This window comes from Egretta garzetta, unplaced genomic scaffold (genome assembly GCF_000687185.1).
Source record: "Egretta garzetta isolate BGI_Z169 unplaced genomic scaffold, ASM68718v1 scaffold108, whole genome shotgun sequence".
Taxonomy (NCBI): Eukaryota; Metazoa; Chordata; class Aves; order Pelecaniformes; family Ardeidae; genus Egretta; species Egretta garzetta.
Window position 1 is genome coordinate 4,080,225 of NW_009260614.1, and position 7,484 is coordinate 4,087,708.

A 7,484-nucleotide genomic window follows, 5' to 3' on the forward strand; every position below is an offset into this window, starting at 1 on the left:
GGAGAGCTGCTTGTTAGGGTCCAGGTGGGAAAAAGTGTTTTACCCAAAATGTTCCCTATTTGGATATTTCAGTTATGCTTCAACCAAATATAGTGGGGGTGCTGCCTTGCAGCTGAGCTTTCGGCTCTTTCAGGTTGCTGATCTTCAGTCTGCCCCATAAATGCATCCTTGCAGAGGTTTGCGCGGCTTTCTGTGGCTTGTCAGACGTTGAAGTCGCTTTGGTTTGCAGTTGATAGAGTTTCTGAAAACCTGTGCTCTAAGTGCCATGCAACAGTCTCTCTTGCATCGGGAGGCCTTAATGGAAGTATTTGGGTTTGCTGAAGCACAGAGATTGTGGCACCTGCAGCGGGTGACATGAGTATTAAGACTTACTTAATGGCCATGCCATTTAGAAAGAGCATTTATTGTATAAACATCATGCTGCTGCTTCCAAATGTATTTTTAACTCCAAGCTCAGTGTTACCATTCCCAGGGGCACAGGTAGGGAATGCTGTTGGCCAGAGATGAATCAGCCCTCGTCTCTAACAAAAAGCTTGTTGGTGTCAGACCCTGTTTGTGGGTTGCAAATGGCACCAAGCAGTGATTTACTTTTTTAAGATGTGCCATGCAGAGCAGGCATGGGGATTTTCAGGATTGGCACTTGAAGGAAAGTGTTATGGGAAGGTCATGATTGCTTTAGCCAAGAAAAGCATCCAATAGAAGTTCATCAGGTTTAATTTTTCTGAAGCACAAAATTTTGTCGTGCAGACGCTGGGAGGGAAACAAGGCAGTGGAACATGGGGGGCACGTAGCAGAGGAGGTCGCTCAGGCTCCAGCGCAGCTCCGTGAGCACCCCGTTGTTTTCCTGACATGCTTGATGCTCTCAGCAGCGTGCAAACACCTGAGAGAGGCGATGCAGAAAGCAGCTCTGCTCAGAGACTGCGCTGGCCTGCGCCGGCGCATTTGCACGGGCTGGGTTTGCCATCCCTGGGCACCAGCGCCCAGCACGTTCCCACAGGGGCTGCCCTGCATGGGGACTTGTTGTCTGTGTGTCCATGGGATGAGGTTTTAACAGCATGACTCTGAGATCCCCTGAAGGCAGGGAAGCTGTTTGGGACACTAGAGCCTGAATTGCATGTGTTCAGTCAGAGTCTGGCTCTGAAAGAAGCTGATACCCATCTTTTCTTAGCTTTGCTGTATAATGCTTGGGTTTTCTTCTGTTACAGAGGGGGAACCTCCCTGGTGTAAGTTAGTGCAGCCGTTACTGCCCTGGCTGCAGAAGGGCCAGGGCTTCATCCGTGCTGACTTGCACCAGCCATGGTGTCAGCCCCAGCTTCGCCATTCCCGCGGGCATCCCTGTTTCTCAGCAGATTCCCGCATGTCTCTGTGCGCAGTGTGTGAGGTGTGGCAGTAAGGAGGTCTGCAAAAACCAGGGGAAAGGAGGGGATAGCTGGAGCACTGAGTGATGCCACAGAATTTCTTTTCTTTTTTAGTTGTGCAAATACGAATGTATGCAGTTTTGCTCATTGTTGTTGCAAACACAAAAGCATTTCCATTCTTTTCCCTCTGACTCCAGCAGACCTCCTCTCCCTGCCCAGCCTCCCTGCTCAGCCCAGTGACCCCCGGGGGTGCATTTGTCCTGCTAGCACCATCCCAGCAAAGGTGGCCCGAGCCCTCCCAAACTCCCAGTATCCAGAAAAATCTTTGGATGCTCAACCTCTCCTTGGGGGAAAGCCTCCAAGTGTCACTGTGTGTTTTGAGATAAAATGGTGTCAGGCACCGTGGCCGGAGGGGTTCATCCCACCCATGTGGTTTTTCCCATCCATGTACCCACACATACCGCTTGAGAGCACCGGGGCATTCAGATTCCCCACTTTAGAAGTCAGTGAGTTGAGTAGAATCTGGTGCCGGGTCCCGTGTCAGCACAGTCAGTGCTCAACGAGAGCAAATGTTCCTGTCTTGGCACTGGATAATTGGTATTTTCTGACAATGACAAGGGAGAAATTCTTCGTTCAGCCCAAGCCTGAGTGCCAGCTGCTAGCTCCTGAGCAAAAGCGTCTCACAGCAGCATTCGGCAATGGACCAAGAAATCATTTTCTGATGAGGATTTCTTTTTTCTCTGTTACTTTGACCATTGTGCACATCTCCGGTAAGCAGCTTAAGGCTTCTCACTTACCTGTTCCAGTCCTGCCTGCAAATGTTGGGTTGGATTAAGCTTTTATTACCTGCTAGAGAGTAAAACCCAGTAATCCTTTACCCAAAAGTATTTATATTTTATAGCATGTGCTGGGATGTGTTTACATTGGCCGAGACGTGCAGGACGCCTGGGAGGGAGACGCTTGACTGTGAATCTTGAGTTACTCTGGTGTCTTCAGTCCCCTGTTCGCCATCCCTTGACCTCCTTCTTCATTTAACCTTCAAGAAGCACAGCTTGGTTGCAACACCAGCTCTGGTTAGCACAGGTGGAGGAAAGGACTGGGTTCTGTGACGCAGGATGTGCGCTGGAGGCTGATCAGCAAATCCTGGCTGTAGCAGCAATAGCCCCTGCAGAAGCTCTGGCGAGCATGGAGCAACGCACAGCCCCTGTTTTAAGCAGGGGAAATAAATGAAGTATGTATCAGACAAAGTATATTCTAATTGTAGGGTATGAATGTGCAGAGAAACATACCTCTGTGGAACACATATAGCCAAGATGTCCCTGTCTTGGTCTCTCTAGACAGCACCAGCCATTTCTCCTTCAGGTTGGGAAGATCATTTGTATACCGAAGCCTAGGAATCAACGTTACCTTGTAATTGCAGATTATATGTAATAGCTTCTCCCCGCTCTGTAATTCCCTTGCGGAGATTGCCTGTGCCGCTGCCTGCCCTGGGTTTGGTGAGGGCCGGACCGTGAGGGAGCACGGACCCCAGCTGAGAACCCCCGAGTTTTGCAGCCAAGGAGCGGCGGAGGGATGGCAGCCATGCACCTCCTGCCTGGGCTGCCCCGCTCGAGCCTGGCCCTGGGCAGCCCAGCTCGGCACCGCCCGGGGCTGCAAACGTGGTGCTGTGGTTGCAAACCAGCTGCTGAATTCCCTGGGCTCCATTGGTTTTTTGTTTTCATCCTTTTTTAGCTTTCTGCAGAATTTTGTAAATTAAGTGTGGGTGGATTTGGGATCCGAGATGGATGGAGTTGCCTAGCAGGAATCTGGCAGGATCAAAATTTTGAAATATCTCCAAAAGCGGAGTGAGAGCACTTCGCTCCCCTCCGCCTTAGCTCTGCCCTCTGCCTGTACCGCGGGAGAGTTGATCAGCTGCCGAGTGTCCATCTCTGGGCAGACCCAGGGTTTTACCGGTGTCCTCCCAGCCCTGAAAGGTGACGCCAAAAAAAAGGGCTCCTCTCGTCCTTCATTTTGGGGGGCTGCTTGCTTTTTTCCTCCCTTCGTGGATGTGGCAGAGGCGGTGCCTCTCTTGCACAGCACATTTGGGAAGATGCTATTTGCTGGCTGTAGTTTGGGGTCCCCCTGCGCTGCCCAGTTTTCTGCTGCTATCTCAGCATCTTGAGGATTTGAAACCAGCTTTCTGCAATTACAGTAATAAGCTTTTTCTTTTTCACAAACGATTCCTACCAGCTCTTTTGTAACTTGAAACCCAGAGTTTTCCAGGTACCTGATTCCCTGGCCCTTGTGGGAATGCCGCTGGAAGCACCCCGCGTGCCAGGCTGGCTGCTGCCAGCATTAATGCTTTTTCAGGCCCCAGAAGAGGAGTCAGGCCCCTTGGCCCGCTGAAACACGATGAAGCAGCCAGCGGGCTCAGGCTGCTGCTCCAGGGACAGGTCCCATGGCAGATACAGCCCTGGCAAACGGAGCCACCTTGCCCTCTGTGTCCTCGCTGCCTGCACAGGGTCATTCCCATCAGCTGGAAGCAGATGCAGAGGAAATTCCTCTTTTGCTGGAGAAAACCAGCAGTCTCCTGTTGGGGTTTGTGGTCGGGCAGAGCGAGAGAGCATTTGCCATGTGGGAAGCTGAAGGAAGGGGCAAGGGGGTTGTACTGCATGGGGCAAAGGGGAAGAAACGCACACCTTTTGTGGTGGTTGTTTCTTGTAATTATTTTTAAGGCCAGCCTTACGATTTTTTTGAATTTTTGCAGTCACTGAAATTGCCTAAAGAGCTGGCTCTGCTGCTACAGCTGCGGGAACTGCAGATGTTCCTCAGTGGCATCGCCTCTGGGCAGGGCTCAGCCCTGACACATGGGGTGTCCAGGGCTCTCCCATCCAGCCACGCCATTCATCTGCAGCAGTAAGCGTAGGCGGGCTGTTTTAACTGGTCCTGTTATTGAGGAAATCACTGCATTTTGAACGTCTCCTTTCAGGGAGCAAACCACCGTGGTTTCCCTTGGGGTGTGGGTTTGTGGCCGGTGCTGTTTAGCAGGGGCCAGCCCTGCGTGCAGGACCATGCTGGGGTTGGGGGGGGTCGGTGTACGAAAAGGACAGCCCTGCAGCAGGAGCGGCCAGTTTTTCCTTTGACCGTTAGGAACAGACGCTGTCTGCTCCGGCTCGATGACCTCGGCCTTGTTTTACGTTTATCATAGAATTAAAAAATGAATCATGTCCTCACTGTCCTGCCTGCCGGGGTCCCCTCTCCCAGCCCTGCGGGGCCCGAGCCACGCTATCTCAGTTCTTCCTTCCTCCGGGTTTTTATTTGCTCTGCATTTGTGAGTTTCTCCGATAGCTTGGGGGAACGGAGGAGCACGTCTGTGTCCCTGGGGCAGGGGCCTGGGGTGCTTCTGCACCTCCCCAGAGGCACTGGAAGAGGCTTTTCCTGGTGTTTCTGGTTGTGCTGGAGCCAGGGCTGCCCTCCCCTCTCACCCAAAGGCCTCACCACTACTGCTGCTAGAAATAATCACACTAATCCCATGGCTGGTAACAGTAGGGGTATGAGAGTGGCGGTTGAGTGCTGTTAGTGCCCGGATCAGGGGCCTGGTGATGCAGAGGGTGGTGACACTTGCCTGCCTCTCGCCAGCCCAGGGCTGTGCTTAGTGTCACAGCCAGCATGGTCCTGTCCCCCGTCCCCTCTCCTGCTGCCTGTGTCTGGGTCACTCCTATCGTCCCTCCTCTGTGCATGGGCTGCAGGCTTTGGTTTGGGGTTCGTGAGACACGAAGTTGAGGAGTGGGCTGTTTGGTTTAGCACCATGGCAGCTGTGTTTTCTGCCAGCACATCTTCCCCCTCCTCCTCCTCCTCTGCGCTGCCTCTGCAGCAGCCAGGGATGGCAGTGGCAGGGAGGGGATGCTCAGCCTGACGACCTGAGCAGGAGAGGGGAGAAAGAGGCCACTGGGCAGTAACTGGCAGCAGTACCCGGCTTCGGATGCTCCGATTCAGCCTTTGGAAGAGCCTCCCTCCCTCCTTCTCTCCATTAACTACCCAGGTAGCCTGTTCTCCCCTTGTTTTCACTAAAATTAGGGGGTGTGATGACCTCAGTTTGATGAACACACTCACCTGCTCCCACCACCAAGCTGTGCCAGCAGGTCCTGGTGGTGCTGGGATTTGGCGTCTCCTTGGTGCCATAGTGCCCAGGGAACACACTCTGGATCCACAGACACCCCCCCCTCGCAGACGTGTCCGGCTGCAGCCCCGCAGCACGGCGCTGGCTTGTGTCGGGTGCCCCCTGTTCTTTGTGCACTGTTAAGGCACCCGGGAGCGTTAATTTGGAGGGAGCATTGCATGGAGGGAGCCTCATCATCCTCACCCCTCAGTATTTAGGAACAGAGATTTAGTTTGGTTCCTCTGGGCTAAAATGACGCAAGCTCTTGCCCCGTGGGGTCACGGTGCAGGTTTACGCCATAACTCCGGTGCCTTGGGCACGTTCACAGCTGGACGGGTGGGGGTCAGCCCCTCCACGGCCATAGTGCATCGCCACTTTATTGATGTCTCAACTGGCTTAAAAAAGACCGAGCATTTCTTTCTTTCTCCTCTTCTTTTGGACTTAAGAAGGAGCTGAGATTTTCCCCAGGTGCCCAGGGCGGCCACAACATTGACCCCAATTTCTAGCACTGCTGAAAGAGCAGAGGGGCTCCTGGTGCAGTGGCTGCCTGGCTTGGCCCAGGGTCAGCCCCTCTGCTCCCCGGCTGCTTCGAATGGCTGTGCTGGGCAGCCCAGGGAGGAAACACAAGCCTTCCAGACCTTCTTAAAAACGTTATTTATGTATCATTTTCCCTGTAAGTGGAATACTGCTGCTGGCCTCAGACACCCACCAAACAGGCTGAGCTTGGGCTGGGGACGCGGGCAGCCCTGGGCACCCCAGCCTCTTGCAGCTTCTCCTGCCTGCTCACCTCTGAGAAACCCCATGGGAGCCTTTCCTTTGGGGGAGAGCAAAAAAAATGCATATTTTTTTTCCCCCTTTAATTACCAGACTAATGCAAACTGACCCGGGGAAGGGGGGGTCCACCCCGTGCTGCCCCCCCTGCTCCAGGCTGCAGCCCTGGGACAGCTGCTCGTGCCAGCCATGCGGGCAGTGCCGGCTGTGCTCAGTGGGACCGGGCACCATGCCTGGGGGCAGCAGCTTGTGAGAGTGGGGGGGCACAAGGGGTAGGGGGGGACCGAAGGCATCGGTGGCCTTGGTGCCAGCCTCCACACGAGGGGGGGTGTTACGGAGCGGCAGCAGCAGCTGGGGGGTCATGCTCTGAGCACGAGGTGTGGAGCTGAGCAGTGGCTGCTTTGCTTTCCCAATGAGTGCACACGCTTCTTTTCTTTGCTGGTCTTATGCTGAAAAGCTGAGATTTATGTACTGTATGGGGAAAAAAAATAAAAACAGAAAAAAAAAAGAAAAAAAATCCTAATGTTCCAAAATAAATGACAGTATATTTTGTACTTTGTAAAGTGTTAATTAAAATGAAAAAAATAAAAAGTGAAACATACGCTGTCTGCTTTTGTACTGATCAAACTGATGAAAATAAAGCAGAGCTTGGCATTGTCTACAAGATGTAGCACGCTCATTTTTTTCAACCTATGGCCACACTGGGCTTTCCTCCCACCAGTGCCCTTTGCCACGCACACCCGCTTAGGAAGGTCCGCAGATGTCCCTGAGGCTCTCTGGTGTCCCGGACTTGGCACCGGTTGTATTTTACCCCCTGGGGCTGGTAGCTGCCACCATCCTCTCCATCCTGCTGCTGCTCTCTGGGAGCCACCAAGCGTGCCCCATCCTATTCCCTTAAAATAAGAAGTCGGTGGGATACCTTTCGTGTATTTGCAGGACTTTTTACCTGCTCACAGAAGGGTGCGAGATGCCGGGGAGCTTGGAGGGGCCCCGGTAGAGATGGTGACGGGGCATCGCCTGAGCCCTGTGCCCCAGGAGGGGCAGGGAGCATTGTCACCCCCTCGTGGGCTGGTTCGGGGCAGCCACAGCTGGGTGCTGGCCGAGCCTCAGTAAGCGCTGCAGCTGCTGCTCAGCAAGGAGGAGCTGAAGAAACTGGCTGAAGTGTGCAAGAAAACCCAGTGAAACTGGATGCGTCATCACCCCTAGCACAGGTAAAA